This window comes from Macrobrachium rosenbergii, chromosome 21 (genome assembly GCF_040412425.1).
Source record: "Macrobrachium rosenbergii isolate ZJJX-2024 chromosome 21, ASM4041242v1, whole genome shotgun sequence".
Classification (NCBI taxonomy): domain Eukaryota; kingdom Metazoa; phylum Arthropoda; class Malacostraca; order Decapoda; family Palaemonidae; genus Macrobrachium; species Macrobrachium rosenbergii.
Genome location: NC_089761.1, coordinates 32,900,644 through 32,918,143, shown reverse-complemented (window position 1 = coordinate 32,918,143; position 17,500 = coordinate 32,900,644). Strand labels below are relative to the sequence as shown.

Genomic DNA, 17,500 nt, shown 5'->3' with positions numbered 1-17,500 from the left:
ATATATATATATATATATATATATATATATATATATATATATATATATCTTTATCTACCACACCCGTGGTCTTCTGACCCTGATAAAAGAACAATTAAAGCATGCATGCGGAAAATAAAACAATAAAACCACCCAAAACTAGCCTCGCCTCTAACCCTATTTTTAGAACTGAGGTCGACCGGACCTCAGATAAACTGAGCTTAGAACGGAAAGTGGGAGGACGAGAAACAAATGTACCTGGAATTGATTCCAAACACTAAACGGGAATAGCAAAACTCCCACAGACGTCTGTACAGCATCCCAAATGTTGCCCTGAATTATTATTATTATTATTATTATTATTATTATTATTATTATTATTATTATTATTAAGAAGATAAATTATTATTATTTATATTTATATGGAACAAGCCCACAATAGTCATTAATTTGAAATTCAAGTTTTCCAAGAATGTGGTGTTCATTTTATTGCATTTACAGAATATAATAATAAATACAGCAGTGTCTCATTATTATTATTATTATTATTATTATTATTATTATTATTATTATTATTATTATTATTATTATTACTATTATTACTGAGAAGAACAAGAACGCCTGTTCATATGCAAGAGGCCCACAGGGCCATTGACTTGAAATTCAAACTTTTAAAGAATATGTAGGTAACGGGAAATACTGAAAGAAGAGATCAGTTATCAGAAGAGACAAAAAGATAAACGAATAAATTAATACGTAAATAGATAGAACTATAATTAAATTAGTCAAAAGCGGTAAATTGGTTAACCCAAGATCCCACCGCACTCGGAATTCGTATTAAAATTTGGGGACACCTGGGAAGATTTTGAGTGGGCGCTGATTGAGAGTCCAGGGATTATTCGTATCTTTTGACCTGTCTCGTTGACAAGCGGTAATCTCCTGGTGATCTTTTAGAAGAGATACACATTTATTTGTCCTTTTTTTGCTAGTTTTAAGTTCTGGCTATTATTGCTTCTATAATTTTTATTTTCTCTTGTTCGTCGGTGATTTTTGTAGGAAAGATACTAATTTTTCTTTTTTTTTGTTTACCAATTTTAATCTCTGGCTATTATCGTATCTGTTATTTTTATTCTCTTTTGTACGTTGCTTATTTTATATCTATTTTACTATTATTTTTATTCTGTTTTATTTATTCGTTGCTGATTTTTATGTCTATTTTACTTTTATTTTTATTTGTGTTATATTATTTGTGTTATACTAGAATTACGCTCTAGGGTAGCAGATCATTTTTGTTTATTATCTTTTTGTTCTCGCTTTTTTTTTTTGCGAAATAGATTTGTGCGTCATTTAACAGAAGTGAGAACAAATGATCTCTCTGTTCTTGCCCAGCCGACCATGACACGCTTTTTTTTTAGAAGTATATATTTTTTTTGTAGAAACTACAAAAATATTCTTTGATAAGTCTTTTCTGCTGTTGAAAGATTTATAATCGCTGTTTTTAGACTTCGTGTGAGTCTCCAGTCCTTAGAAGAGAGAATTTTGACAGCTTATTGGTAAGATTGTCTCAAATTTAACACCTGTTTGATAAATATATCATTGTTTGCTATTCCTGATGATCTCTGGCCAAGTCGCACTTGCCTGATGATGACTTAGTGATATGATAAGTTTGTTCGCTGGATTTAAAGTGTTCGTTGGTTTCAAAGCGTTCGCTGGAACAAAAGTGTTCGCTGGATCAAAATTGTTTTCTGGATCAAAATTGTTTTCTGGATCAATTTTGTTTTCTGGATCAAAATTGTTTTCTGGATCAAAAGTGCTTCTGGATCAAAGTGTTTTCTGGATCAAAAGTGTTTGCTGGATTAAAAGTTTTTGCTGTATCAAAAGTGTTCGCTGGATCAAAAGTGTTTGCTGGTTCTAAAGTGTTTGCTGGATCAAAAGTGCTCGCTGCATCAAAAGTGTTTGCTGGTTCTAAAGTGTTTGCTGGATCAAAAGTGTTTGCTGGATTGCAAGCGTTTGCTGGATCAAAAGTGGTTGCTGGATTACAAGTGTTTGCTGGATTAATCCGCTATGCAAATGCACAAATGGCCGTATAATCAGCTGTATGCATAAAGAAAATAGCGCCCTGGGTCAAAATCAGCTTCCGCGCCTTGCGCCCGTAATGGAGACAAAATACGATTTGCATATTTCGGCCCCAGAGGACACTTTCTCGATTTTTTTCCCTCTTTTTCAGAGCGTCAGAGATTGATTTTGGCACGGGGTTTATTTCTCTCTCTCTCTCTCTCTCTCTCTCTCTCTCTCTCTCTCTCTCTTTGCTAGTTCAGTGTGAGGAAGAATAATCTCAATTGGTCATTTATTGATCTTTGGTGTTATACAAATGATTGTTTTGAAGAAAGTCATTGTTATTTACTTGTTTTCTAACGTCATTTGATGACCTCAGCTTATTATGTCACGTAAGGTGTATATATATATATATATATATATATATATATATATATATATATATATATATATATATATATATAATATATATATATATAATGGTACTGTAGGCATTACTTAAGGGTCTTTGCAACCTCTTTTCTTTCTTTTGCTGCACCTCCGCTCAACCCTCTCCTAACAATTGCTTCAGGGTGCAACTGCGAGGTGTTCCTCCTGCTACAGCTTTCAAACCCTCTTACTGTCAACAATTTCCCTCCCAGCGCTGAATGACCTCGTAGTTCCAGCGCTTGGCCCTTTGCCTAAGCTCTATATTCAATTCTAATCCTTCACGACGCATATTTGATGATTTCCCTGCTATACAGTTCTCTTAAGACGGTGTTTTTTTCATTTTCCGGCATCCTACGGAAGGGTTCTTTAAGTGGATACCGTGTGTCCCGGAGGAAGAGGTGAGTTAGCAATCTCTTCACTCAGTTCCTCCCTGACTGATGTCCTGTGCATTATCATCCACACGCAAAATGACCATATTTTTTGCGGTAGAAACGTCACGTACTGCTTCATATTGTAGCAGAGTAGCAGTTGATCGTAACTTGACTGGCTTATTATTATTATTATTATTATTATTATTATTATTATTATTATTACTAGCAGTAGTAGTAATAGTATTAGGTACATTATCATGGCGCAGGCTCTTGTTTATTCAGCAACTTTCCATCGAACAAAATGCCCATGTACGGAAAGCTCAAATGCCGAACGAATGCCAAAAAAAAAAGAGTAAAAAGAAAAAATAATAATACAAACGTAAACCAGATACAGAGAGATAAAGATAAGATCTCTTGACAGAGATTTCTAATCCTTTACAGCCCGAGAGACAGTCATTGGGCCAGGCTTTACTTTTGTGTGTCGATTGCGCCGCCTTAAATAGGGAAGAAGCGGCTCGCCTTTTCGGACGCCCAGCAACTGGAGGACAGGTCAAGCCTCAAAAAGGAAGAAAGAAGAAGAAGAAGAAGAAGAAGAAGAAGAAGAAGAAGAAGAAGAAGAAAGAAGGAGGAGGAGGAGGAGGAGGAGGAGAAGGAGAAGAAGAAGAAGAAGAAGAAAAATCATGATGCCTCACTCTTGACCTACCCTTGATCCTTTTTTTTTTTAGGGCACATGCCCCCTACCCCAGGATTTATATAGGATGGAAGACTGGTTACTGAGGATAATATTGAGACAAGGAGGTCCTTCGAAGTGAGATATCTTTTTTTGGTCATTCCCTCACCTTTGACCTACACTTGACCCGTTATTTTTAAGGGGGTAAATGCCTCCTACCCCCAACACAAACACCTACCTCAGGATTTATACAGGATGGAAGACTGGTTACGTAGGATGATATTGAGACAAGGAGGCTCTCGAAGTCAGATATCCTTTTGGGCATTCCCTAACCTTTGACCAACCCTTGACCCTTTATTGTTTAGGGGAGAGATGCCCCCTACCCCCCAACGCAAACGACTTATTCCCCAGGATCTATATAGGATGGGTAATATTGTGACAAGGAGGTCCTTTGCAGTGAGATATCCTTTTGGGTTCTCCTCAGAAGGAAGCTGAGGTCCTTTGACCTTCCTCAAAGGGAATACCCGAATGCCCACAAAGGGTAGGCTTGAATTATGTCTCACAGATAAGGGGGTACGTGTCAGTCAAGTGGGTACTGAGGCATTTGCTTAGAGAGTTTAGAGATATTTTTATATTGATACGAATTGTAATTCTGTTGAGTTTTTCTGCTTTTATATATATATATATATATATATATATATATAAATATATAAATATATATATATAAATAATATGATACCTATTTGGAGTATTTGTATTCATTTCTCTTGCATATTCCTTTAGTATTTTTGGCTCTGGATAACTTCATACGTCAGCTGGTCAGTGACGTTTATAAGTTGCGTGGGTGTTTTTCTTTTTAATATTTCCCCCCCCCAAAAAAAAAAATCGCCGCGTCATTGTTATTTGAAAAGCGCTCGTCTTGGAACTTGGCATTTTAAATCTCATCTGAAGAATCTCTCTCCCACCCTCTCTCTCTCTCTCTCTCTCTCTCTCTCTCTCTCTCTCTCTCTCTGGATCTTCCAGGTTTAATGTTTAAAAAAAACACCATGGCGTACTTCTTTAGAAAACATGAGTGGGATTCAATGTTCCCTTTGAGAATGATATTCTTTCAAGTGTTTATTTTTGGCGTGCATAACTCGTGTCGAGATTTTGCCTAGAGTATTTTTCATATTCACATTATATTCTCGACCGCGCAGGCGCGTATTTGAACACGAGTCAGTACATACGTGGGTGGCATTGCCTTTATTTATATATTCATCACGTTCCGTATTTTCGTGATTCAGTTAAACATGGGTAGAATTATGTACTATGCTTTGTGCTTTGACATCGACCTTAAGCAATTTTATTTTAATTTATAATTCACTTGCGTTTTTTAAATCTATTTATTTATTTATTTATCTGTTAATTCAATTTTCACTTTCTATTGGCCGATCTCTTCTTCCTGTATTTTTTATTTTTTATTATCTTCTGTCATCATTTTCAAAAGAACACCACATTCTTAGGGAGCTTGAATTTCAAGTCAGTGGCCCCTGTGTCTATATGTATATATATATGTATATTATATTTATACTTCAAGTCAGTATTGTCTATATATATATATGTACATGTATATTATATTTATACATTATATATATATATATATATATATATATATATAGAGATATATATATATATATATATATATATATATATATATATATATGTATATTATATTTATACATTATATATATATATATATATATACACACTACACACACACACACACACACACACGTTTGAACGCATGGACGCATGAACGTATGGTATTATGAGCTGAAATAACGAAAATAATGAATAGAAGCTAAGCAGTCAATCACCTTCTCAAACTCTGGAATAGAATTGCGTCGTCAAGACCACTGACGAGACGTCTATAAATAGAACCAATTTCTTTACCCTCCTTCAGAAGCAAAGAGAGAGAGAGAGAGAGAGAGAGAGAGAGAAGGAAATTTTGATTTTAAATGACGTGAATTATGTTAGACAGAGAGAGAAGCATCTGTATTTAGACCTAAGAGAGAGAGAGAGAGAGAGAGAGAGAAGAGAGAGAGAGAGAGAGAGAGACGTGGAAAAGATGATTGCTTTCACCTTACGACCATCCTACCCTCTGTTACTGTCCCCCACCATCTTCATCAGGACAAGAACCTACCTCCAACACAATTCTCCCCAACATTCCTCAACAATCACCACCACGCCACCTACTACCAGCTGCCCCCCCATCCTACTCCCACCCTAGTCACTCTTACTGTCACCCTCCATCTTCATCAGGGAATGCCCTGTCTCCAACACCCCTTCCACCATTCCTCCTCCATTCCTCCAACAGTACTCCATCATGCCACCCACTACCCATCGCCTGCTACCCCATCCACCCCACCATACATTTCCCCATCATCCTTATCAGGACATGCATCCTCCAACACCCCTTCCTCACTTCCTCCAACATTCCTCCAACAATCCCCACCACTCCACCCACTGCCCACCATCTCCAGCACCCCTTCCCTTCTCCCTCAGCATTCCTCCAACAATCCCCACCACGCCACCCACCCACCCACCTGCGTAGGATCCTCCGCTGAGGTTTGGAAATAGAAAGGATACCTTGAAGGATGTACAAAGGACCTGGAGTCCTGAAGGATTTTCTCTTTTTTTATTCTTTTTTTTATTGTATTTGATTTTCTTCGCTGGTGATTTCGAGATTTCTGAATTTCTCCTTCACCCCCTCTTGTCTCTCTCTCTCTCTTCCCACCCTCCTTCTGTGTTTGTTGCACAAGGGGAGGGGAGGAGGAGGAGGGGGGATAGGGAAAGGGGAGAGGAGGAGGGAAGATCCATTCAAGTGTCACCTGCAGCTGCAGATTCTGACGGAGTTGTTCTCTGCGTTTTCTTTCATTAATCTAGGTACAGGATGTATTTTCCGTTATATTTTATATAATAAATTCTTATGTATATATAAATATGTATGTATATAACATATATATATATATTATATATATATATATGAATATATAAATAAATAAATAAATAAATAAATAAATATAATAAATAAATAATATATATATATATATATATATATATATATATATATATATATATATATATATATATATATATATATATATATATATATATATATATACTTTTTGTGTGCCAGTATATGTTTCTCCGTATGAATTTCCATTTACATGTATATATTTACAGTATAACATCCCCGCCTTCGATATTTTACAGATTCATGTCACTAAACAACCTAAAATATTCTTTCAACTCTTTTATTTCCCCTCCCTGTTTTCCTCTTCATCTTCGTATCGACCTGTAAAGAAAACAAGTAAAAATTGTGCTGAAGTTTCTTCGGCGCAATCGAGTTTTCTGTACAGTGTATAATGCTGCATGCGCCGTGGCCGGCCCATGAAACTTTACCATGGCTTGGTGGTGGCTTGGCGAATATCGTTGCCTGACGCACGATTATGGCTAAATTTAACCTCTTAAATAAAATAAACAACTACTTAGGCTAGAGGGCTGCAATTTGGTATGCTTGATGATTGGAGGGTGGATGATCACCGTACCAATTTGCAGCCCTCTAGCCTCAGTAGTTTTCAAGATATGAGGGCGGGCAGAAAAAATGCGGACAGAAGAAAGTGCGCACGGACAGACAAAGCCGGCACGATAGTTTTCTTTTACAGAAAACTAAAACTCCATCTCCACCGATAAAAGAGTTGCAAGAAAGTAGGTATTTTGAGTCCTGATGCTTGTGCTTGCTTTCAATACTGCATACCTGCTGCAGCGCCTCCTTCGGGAGAACACACGTGCCTTTTATATACAATTTTCATGGGATTAGTGCTCTGCGCTCCTCTGCTATATCCAGGTCACGTTGTTCTGGCGCCATTGTCCAGGTTGCGGATGGATTGTCGGGGGGGCTGCGTTTGTTATTGCTCTTGCTGGACTTGTTACCCCTTATTCTTTATTCTTGTCTTGCTGGAATTATTATTCCTTATTCTTTATTCTTCTATTTGTTTCGAGCTCGTTATTCTTATCCTTGTCTTGCTGGCATTATTATTCTTTACTCTCGCCTTGCTGGTCTTGTCATTCTTTATTGTCGTCTCACTGGTCTTATTATAGTTTATTCTCGCCTTGCTATTCTTCTCATTCTTATTCTTGTCCGTGTTTTGACCCTGTATAACTCAAGATGATTTCAGAGACGGAACTTTTACAAAGTGGCGACATAGTTCACCAATGTTAAGGGGATGATAATTTAATGTACAATGGTCTAGAAAAGTATCTCTGTACCAATCTTGTTGAATTCACCTTGGTCAGACTTCCGTTAGTGTTGGAAACGGATAAAAAAGAAACATAAATCTGCCTGAACCTGGATCAAACGCATAGTCTGCACGAGGCCCATACTGCCCTAAAATGGAAAACTGAAGAATATGCCACCTATTGGGCTCGTGAAACACTAATACACAAGTTACGGCAGTTTCAGAATGATTCTTCGATGGTTTTCACGAGTATTTAGGGGCCCCCATTTGCAGTATCTGCAAGATCAGTAGTAAGGCCAGGGAAAACTGCAGTATCTACCATTTTTCTCAGTTTTGTATTTTTGCAGATATGCAGTCTTCCATTTTAGGGCAGCATAGGGGTTGGATAATTCAAGATTTATTTTTTATCATACTCATTTACACCTTTAATTAATACATGACTTATTTGTATAAATAGCGGGAGTGCTATACAGCATATTACTGCCCTAAAATGGAAGACTGCAGTATCTGCGAAAAGATATATATGTATATATATCATATTTAATATATATAATATATACGGGTATAATTACACACACACACACACACACACACACATATATATATATATATATATATATATATATATATATATATATATATATATATATATATATATACATACACACACATATGCAAACGTGCTTAGGGATATATACTTGTGTGTGTATATATATTTCTATATATACACACACATATATACATATATACATATATATATATATATTGACAATTAAAAAAAATTAATTATTCAGTGATATGGAACAAGTGAAGGGGTCTCTTACTGTCAAAAAAAAAAAAGCAAGCTTCCACGATGTAGAACACCCACTCCCGAAAGCAGGCAAAAAAAAAAAAAAAATCAAGCAACCAGACAAATCAGCAAAATAAATAAATACACGCCCACGAGAACAGCAATAAAAGTCAGAAATGCAAACACTCACTACGACTGTTTTATTCGTTAAACTCAAAAGTCAACTTTCCTTCGAATAATCTCCCGAGATTCCGACCCCTAAAAATCCCACGCAACATTCTATAAAGATTTTAGTCAGCGTTTGGACCCCAAGAAAGGATTTTCGGGGAAGCTGCATGAGCAGGGTGAATATCGCTTTTGTTGCCAAGCAATCAAATTTTATTGTGGTCATTTCGTTTCTTCGTTTGTTTGTTTGTTAAGGTTTTACCTCTAACTTTTATATACAGGTCGTACGTGTTTGTTTTTAGTTTTCTGTAATAGAAAACTATTGTGCCGGCTTTATCTGTCCGTCCGCACTTTTTCTGTCCGCCCTCAGATCTTAAAAACTACTGAGGCTAGAGGGCTGCAAATTGGTATGCTGATCATCCACCCTCAAATCATCAAACATACCAAATTGCAGCCCTCTAGCCTCAATAATTTTCATTTCATTTAAGGTCGAAGTTAGGCATAATCGTCCTTCTGGCAACGATATAGAACAGGCAACCACCGGGCCTTGGTTAAAGTTACATGGGCCGCGGCTCATACAGTATTATGCCGAGACCACCGAGAGGTAGATCTGTTTTCAGTGGCCTTGATTATACGCTGTACAGAAAACTCGATTGCGCCGAAGAAGCTTCGGCGAATTTTTTTTTACTTATTTAGAGGTTTTATTGATTTGTTTGAGTGATGTAACTTGGCGATTGCGTTCGTTGAGGCACTTTCTGATTTTAAGCGAATTTATGAATAAATTTACCCATTCATAAATCAACTTACTTATAAATAAATTTCCCTATAAATAAATTTACCTGATTATAAATAAATTTACCTGATTACAAATAAATTTATCTAATTTATAAATTTACCTATAAATAAATTTACTTAATTATAAACAAATTTACCTATAAAAAAATTTACCTTTTATAAATAAATTTACCTACAAATAAATTCACTTATCTATAAATAAATGACCTAATTATAGATAAATTTACCTAAAAATTTACCTATTTTCTTATTTAATGCCTTAGGCACAAGTTTTTTTTTTACCTTTTAATCTTTCAATATTCTCTTCATTATTTACAATATTGTAGATTAAACGTATTTTGTTGTTTAAATTTTAATACAGTGCCGTATTTTTCATTTTGTACGTAATGTTCACATTTTAATACAGTAGCGTATTTTTCATTGATTTCAAATAAAAAAAAATTCCTGAAAGAATCGTGTTAATAATGATTTTTGTTTACTCGTCTTAAAACTTTTTTTGTCTAATTTTTGTATATGGAATTGGAAATGACTTTCTCGTCTCCCCATAAAGCAGAGAGGAAGTCCTTTTCCTCCAAGAATGTTAACATGCTGCCTTTTCAATGAGAGAGAGAGAGAGAGAGAGAGAGAGAGAGAGAGAGAGAGAGAGAGAGAGAGAGAGAGAGAGAGAGAGAGAGACATTAAACTGGTACACACAATATGTATATATTTATATATATATATATATATATATATATATATATATATATATATATATATAGATATATTATATATATATATATATATATTTTATATATATATATATATATATATATATATATATATATATATATATACCATTTAATGTTCTCTCTCTCTCTCTCTCTCTCTCTCTCTCTCTCTCTCTACTCTGTCTGTTCACTGTCTGTACGTACCGTACGCATATATGCATCTTAAATACATGTAATTTTTTGTATAAGTATCCTATACCTATGTATATAAAAACATATACAAGCTTTCTAGACCAAAAGAAATGTCCCCAATGGAGAGAGAGAGAGAGAGAGAGAGAGAGAGAGAGAGACGTGTTTTTCTTCCCACGTCCTCCTTCCAGTCCATATAACAAAGGGGCTAAGGATTGAAGGTGTTTTTATGACGACACAAATGGGACCGAGAAATTGACACCGACAGGTTTATAAACTCTCTCTCTCTCTCTCTCTCTCTCTCTCTCTCTCTCCTCACTAAAGATGTATATGTATGTTATATGTGTCTGTATATGATTTCATATATACATACACATATGTATGGAGAACACGCTATTCGTATTTTATCTATGTATAAAACCGTGTATGTATGTATGATATACATACACATACATACATATATATATCATATATATACATATATATGTATATATTTGCTTATATGCATATATATACAGTATATATATATATATATATATATATATATACATATATATATATACATATATATATGTAAACTCGTTTCTGTTTCTGCACTGATAGAAATGAAAACCACTCTCTCTCTCTCTCTCTCTCTCTCTCTCTCTCTCTCTCTCTCTCTCTCTCTCTCTCTCTCCCTGAAATAAATGGGACGAGACAGCCACAACGGGATTTTTATATCCTTTTATTTTATTACGTGCAATAAAATTCTGGCATTTTTTCATCATATTTGACAGGGACATTATTTTTTTGGGGGGGGGGCTTTGTGACAGGCACACGCTTTTTGCACATGTGTTCACATGTGCAAGGTTGAAATTCATGTAATAAATACATATGTGGGTTAATCTAAATCGCATTATTATGTATTGTGTGTATGTCTAGATAGGTGTAACTTCATGTTAACACGATACATAAAATGCATACATATTCATATATATTATATATATGTACTGTATATATATAAATAAATAAACATATACATATATTATATATATACATATATGAAATTTTTATCACGTGATTTATATACATTCATGAAGCACAAATGTCGCAATATCCAATTAATATCCCCGATGGGGAATTATCACCAAAGGAGAATTTTAGTGATGAATGGACTGGAACTGTGGACTCGACCCTCGACACGGTAACTTAGGTATATATATATATATATATATATATATATATATATATATATATATATATATATATATATATATATATATATATAAAACCAGTGAGAAATTCACTAAAATTTAGATCTCCCACATGCCTTTTTCTCATGATATCTAGAAATCCCCTCTAGTTTCCCGAGAGAAACAAACCATTTACATTCAACAAAAAATATTTGTCGACTCAGTACCAAATGACTGTCTATGTGCCATTCTCCAGTCAGCTACGGAAGCCCATACAAGACCTTCCCTCAGCCCATTCTCATTTTCACGCCCATGTCAGAATGCCTGAAGAAGCGGGAAGAAGATTCCTCGGAAGGCTCCGCCCACCCCACCGCCCCCAAAAGAATAGCTCATTCGCATACTGAGATGCTCGTATCCTCCCAAGATGACTTTAGGATTGCAAATGGGAAAAATTACGTCCTCGTCGATTGCCTCGGGCTGCAACAAGTGTGACGAGAGAGAGAGAGAGAGAGAGAGAGAGAGAGAGAGAGAGAGAGAGAGAGAGAACTAGGAAAAAAGCGAGGAAGAGTGAGACAAAGAGAGAGATTAACAGCGAGAGAGAGAGAGAGAGAGAGAGAGAGAGAGAGAGAGAGAGAGAGAGAGAGATTTACGTTTTTTCGCCACACATCCAGGGTTTCCTAAGCACAGGATGACACTGGAATGAATATTTTCGTGGGGGGCCATTTTTCTTCATTTTGGCACTCGAGAAAGACGATTCGCGAATCCTTTCGTACGAATCACGGGTCCGATTGCTGTTTCCTGGGAGACGTGAAAAAATTCACTATTTCTTCATTCGTGGCCGAGCTAATGTCTCATGAATTGGCAGAACTGTGATAATCCTTCTTTTGATATTCCTTTGTTTTATCACTTACAAAGGGGAATTTGTTTATTACAGTAACACGGTATATTTATACACATAAATGTGTGTGCGCTGTGTATATATACTTGTATACATACATTTATATAAATGTATATGTGTTTATTTATATATATATATATATATATATATATATAATAATATACATACATACATACATACATACATACATACATACATATATATATATATATATATATATATATATGGAGAAGAGAGAGAGAGAGAGAGAGAGAGAGAGAGAGAGAGAGAGAGAGAGAGAGAGAGAGAGAGAGAGAGAGAGAGAGAGAGAGATCCGTCTTTGGAGTTAGTCTTGGACTAGGGTAAGTGATTATGACTCATTGTGCAAAACTTTAATAACTCAGGCCATTTTTATTGCAACATCTATAAATTTTACTTAATTGTGAATACGTCCTAACACAAACTATTGCAAACAGTCTATAAACACTACTATTTCTTTATCTTCCTAACCGTTTACTGTAGGCATCCAGTGCAACTGTAGCATCTTCAAAGTAAGGCATTCTAAAAATAACTTACAGCATCAGGTTTCAAAAACGCTTGTTCTCAATTTTCTTAATTAAAACAACAAGCTCACCGAATCGCTTAACTTCGAGTAGAACGACCGTGTCCAGTCGCTTCTGATAGGAATCTGTGCATTTAAAACAGGGTTTTTATCTGTATGAACTTGACAGGTTTAGGGCTTTGGCGTTTTAAGGCAGTAAGTAGGCTTTGGGCTGAGTCATGTTCATCTTGGCCTGCCTTCCTGGGGGGGAGATTGCATCTGAATGGAGCGCGGACTTTTTCTTTAGAAGGAAGTGAGCGTTCGGCCATATCCGTTGTGGTTCTGCATAAAGTCCGTTGTGGTTCTGGGGTTGCTAAGGAGAGAGTCCGAGAGTTGGCATGAGAGAGAGAGAGAGAGAGAGAGAGAGAGAGAGAGAGAGAGAGAGAGAAATTGCAAGTATATTTTAGTTATCTTTATGTGTAGACTAATATGTATATATATATATATATATATATATATATATATATATATATATATATATATATATGTATAATTACTAACAGGACCTCATTCAAACTGGATGATATCTAATGGAAATATTTATTTAACAAACCTTTTTGAATAAATATCACCACTAGATGCCATCCAGTTTGAATGAGGTCCTGTTAGTAATTGCACTAATGCACAGAATAATTGTGTATGTGATAAAGTTAATATATATGTGTATATATATATATATATATTTATATATATACATACATACATACATATATACATACAGTTGTCAGCACGAAAAATGTTCACACATGCCTTGAAGAATGTCTGAAAAATATTGTCCCACTGAGTGGAGAAAATAGTAATAGTTGGAAACTTAAACTGAAAAGGCATTTGAAGTATTTCCTCCTAAATTGATTTCCAATGACATGCCATCTTTTTTTAATCCATTTTAACCGCCCAACCTTTTTTTTTGAAATTTTGTTTTAGAGTCATTTTGCTCCACGTAATTACAGTTTCCGCGCAAACTTCCAAGACTGCGGACATATTTTATGTTGAGGTCTTTGGCAACTTTCACTGACAAGTTCCGAACGCGTTGGTGGAGAGCACTCCGGCGACAGCGTTGCCGATTAATGATTTTATATTTCGTTCCGGTGACCTCTTCGTTTTTATCGGCACGATTGGAATCCGATTCCAAATCACTTCTCCGAGTTCCGACGGGAACAAACAGGACTCTAATGAAAAAACCTTGGGTAAACATGTAGTGGGACGTTATGAATTCTTTACGTGATATTCAGTGGTAGGGAGGAGTTGCCAAATCTAAGCTTTATTTTCTGTAGCAAGTTGCCAAATCTTAATTTTTTCTTATAAGTGTAAATAACTTTTATCTGTAACTGAATAATTTGTATATGTTGAACTTTTCCATGTATAATTCTAGATCCTTGTTGTGTATTTGCTTATTCACATTATGGCGCGATTATTTTTTTTACTCTCTCAATCTTTTGATTTGTCTACCTTACTTTGGCCCCATTTCCTCTTAAAACAGACTCCTGAAGACTGTTGCAAGTTTAAGAGAGGGCTTTAACCCTAAGCCGTCAACTGATAGCACTTAAAAACTTTTATTTGGGATTGGAATTGTATTGATAGTGATCCTATCAGTATTGACAACAGATATTCGCTAATAGCCAGTAATAGCGAATGGCTAAATAGATAATGTAACAGATAAACAGATAATTGATACAAAGCTGATGTTTAATATTGCCATTAAATATTCGATAATAGCCTATAATAGGGAGTAATTAAATATATAATGTAATAGGTAAATAAATGGTTGCCTCCATACTGAAGCTATTTAACCATAACCCACTTCTGTAAGTTAATAAATAATACCTACAGATATACTTCCCCGCGTAATCTCCTCATTAAAAACCAGTAACAGAAGGTATTGGAAATATATTTCGAATATATATTTCGAATGTTTCGTAAACAGGTTCGGCTCGTTAACAAGTCGTTAATGGCCGATGGCTGCCTAGCGAAACGGCGTATTTAAAAGTCCCTGTTCCATCTCTAATTAAGTGTCGGGGCGGGGGCGGGGAGGGTAGTTGCGTTTAATTGGTCGCCTGTTGGTATTGTTTTTTCGCCTGGTCGGTTTTGGTGGGCGCGTTTTATTGCGAATTTTTTAGTTTTTGTAACTTGAACATTTTTTTTTTTGGGTTCGTTTTATTTAGCGCTTTCGTTATCTGGTGGTTTGTAATTTGGACGGCTCGGAGTTGTATGAGAGAGAGAGAGAGAGAGAGAGAGAGAGAGAGAGAGAGAGAGAGAGTTGAAAGTTTCATTTATATCTCCAGCTCCCATCATATGGAAAGCACCAGGAGATAGTGACACACACACACACACACACACACACACACACACACACACACACATATATATATATATATATATATATATATATATATATATATATATATATATATATATATATATATATATATATATATATATATATAAACAACACACACACACACACACACATATATGTATATATATATATATATATATATATATATATATATATATATATATATACATACATACATACATACATACATACATACATACAGAGAGAGAGAGAGAGAGAGAGAGAGAGAGAGAGAGAGAGAGAGAGAGAGAGAGAATTTCCCCAACATCTCTGACATATGATTCATGGGAGTTGATTACTAAACCACGACATATAAGTCACTGTATACTGTATATTAATATACATATTCATATGCATGCGTGTTTTTTTCTGCAAACATGAGCAAGACCCCCCGAAAAAAAAAATTTTGGCTGAATATCTTTCTTGGCCACAGAATACGAATTGCAGTAAAATATATCAGAAGTCTCTGAGATGAAAATGAGTGGGTTCTATCTGTATTAAGTAAGAATGATGGGAAAGCACGTGGTGAAAAACGGTAGATGCAGGAGGAAGCTGATGGTAGGAATCACTAGCGGATCTAGAAAAATTTCATGATGGGTACCAATTTTCATATTATACATATATATTTATGTGTATGTATGTATGTATGTATATATATACATATACTGTGTATATATATACATATATATATATATATATATATATATATATATATAATGTACATACATTATGTATATATATACATTAGATTTTTTATCTTTTCCAGTTTTTATATCTCATTCATGTTCTTATTATCTAAATCCTCAATATTATTATTTTGTCTTTATTTTTTCATGGGGCACGTGCCCAGGTGGCCCCAAATGGATCCGCTAGTGGTAAGAATGTTAGCATAGTTGGAAAACAGATGGGTTCCAATATTTTGAGATGACAGGATCGTCTATGGATTCTTAGCACGCGTCATGGGTTATGCCATAGATCTTTTGAAAATGGCTTAGCTATTTTTTTTTTTTACTGAGGCTAGAAGGCTGCAATTTGGTATGTTTGATGATTGGAGGGTGGATGATCAACATACCAATTTGCAGCCCCCAACCTCGGCAGTTTTTAAGATCTGAGGCGGACAGAAAAAGTGCGGACGGACAGACAAAGCCGGCACAATAGTTTTCTTTTACAGAAAACTAAAAATGAATTTGTAATTTCTCCTTTTCTCACTCGATATATGTTTTGTAGTTCTGTGTTGTGTTAATGTGAATTTTTCCTATTGATTTCAGGCTAATATTTACAGTCTTAACTGACAGTCTTAATTGATCTGGGACTCCAGATCTGAATGATAGTGTTTCTAGTACTCTCTAGACTCTAGAGGCTGTGAAGCTTAGCTTAATTTAGAAGTTTTAGGAGGAAGGGTAGGGGGAAAGGGAGAAATATCTTGAGTATTTGTGAATCTTTGTTAGATGCGGTCACGAAAGTGCGAGTATTGAAAAAAATATTAATTTTAGATAGTGAGTAATACATTTTAAAGTTATTCTGTGAATTGTATCCTTACAATTTGGTAACTGAATACACCAATGAAAATTATGAACGGGAAAAAACGAGTTATATTTATTATAACTTATGATAATATCTGGTTTGGATAATTAATTTTTTTGCATTTATTTTCCGCACAGTTTAAGATGCGAACAAGTCAACACACACTCGAACGTACAAAGTATGAATAGAAAAAAAATGTTTTTAATAACTTTTCATACAGCAGTTCCTAGTATGGCTAATTATTTTTTCATTTATTTTCCGAACGTACAAAGTCTGAAAAAAATCGTCATTTTCACTCTGACTGTTAGTATAGTATTTCCTAGTATGAATAATGAATTATTTTCATTAATTTAATGAATAATTCAAGATACCACTCAACCTTCGCGTGTCCGAACGTTCACAGGAAAACCACTAAGATAAGCATAATTCCAGTAAAGCGATTGTTATCACTCTTAATAATAACCTTAACAAACAAAAACACAACCCTCAACAACTTTTTTTTTTATTTTTTTTTTAGACTTTATAACATGAAGCGCTAAT

The 17,500-nt window shown here is 35.0% G+C and overlaps 1 protein-coding gene across 3 annotated transcripts in view; it reads right to left on the bottom strand.

Moving 5' to 3' along the window:
* The window catches only part of LOC136849867 (uncharacterized), a 103,794-nt gene that overhangs the window by 42,013 nt on the left and 44,281 nt on the right, over nt 1-17,500 (bottom strand). The gene's annotated exons all lie outside the window — the stretch shown is intronic.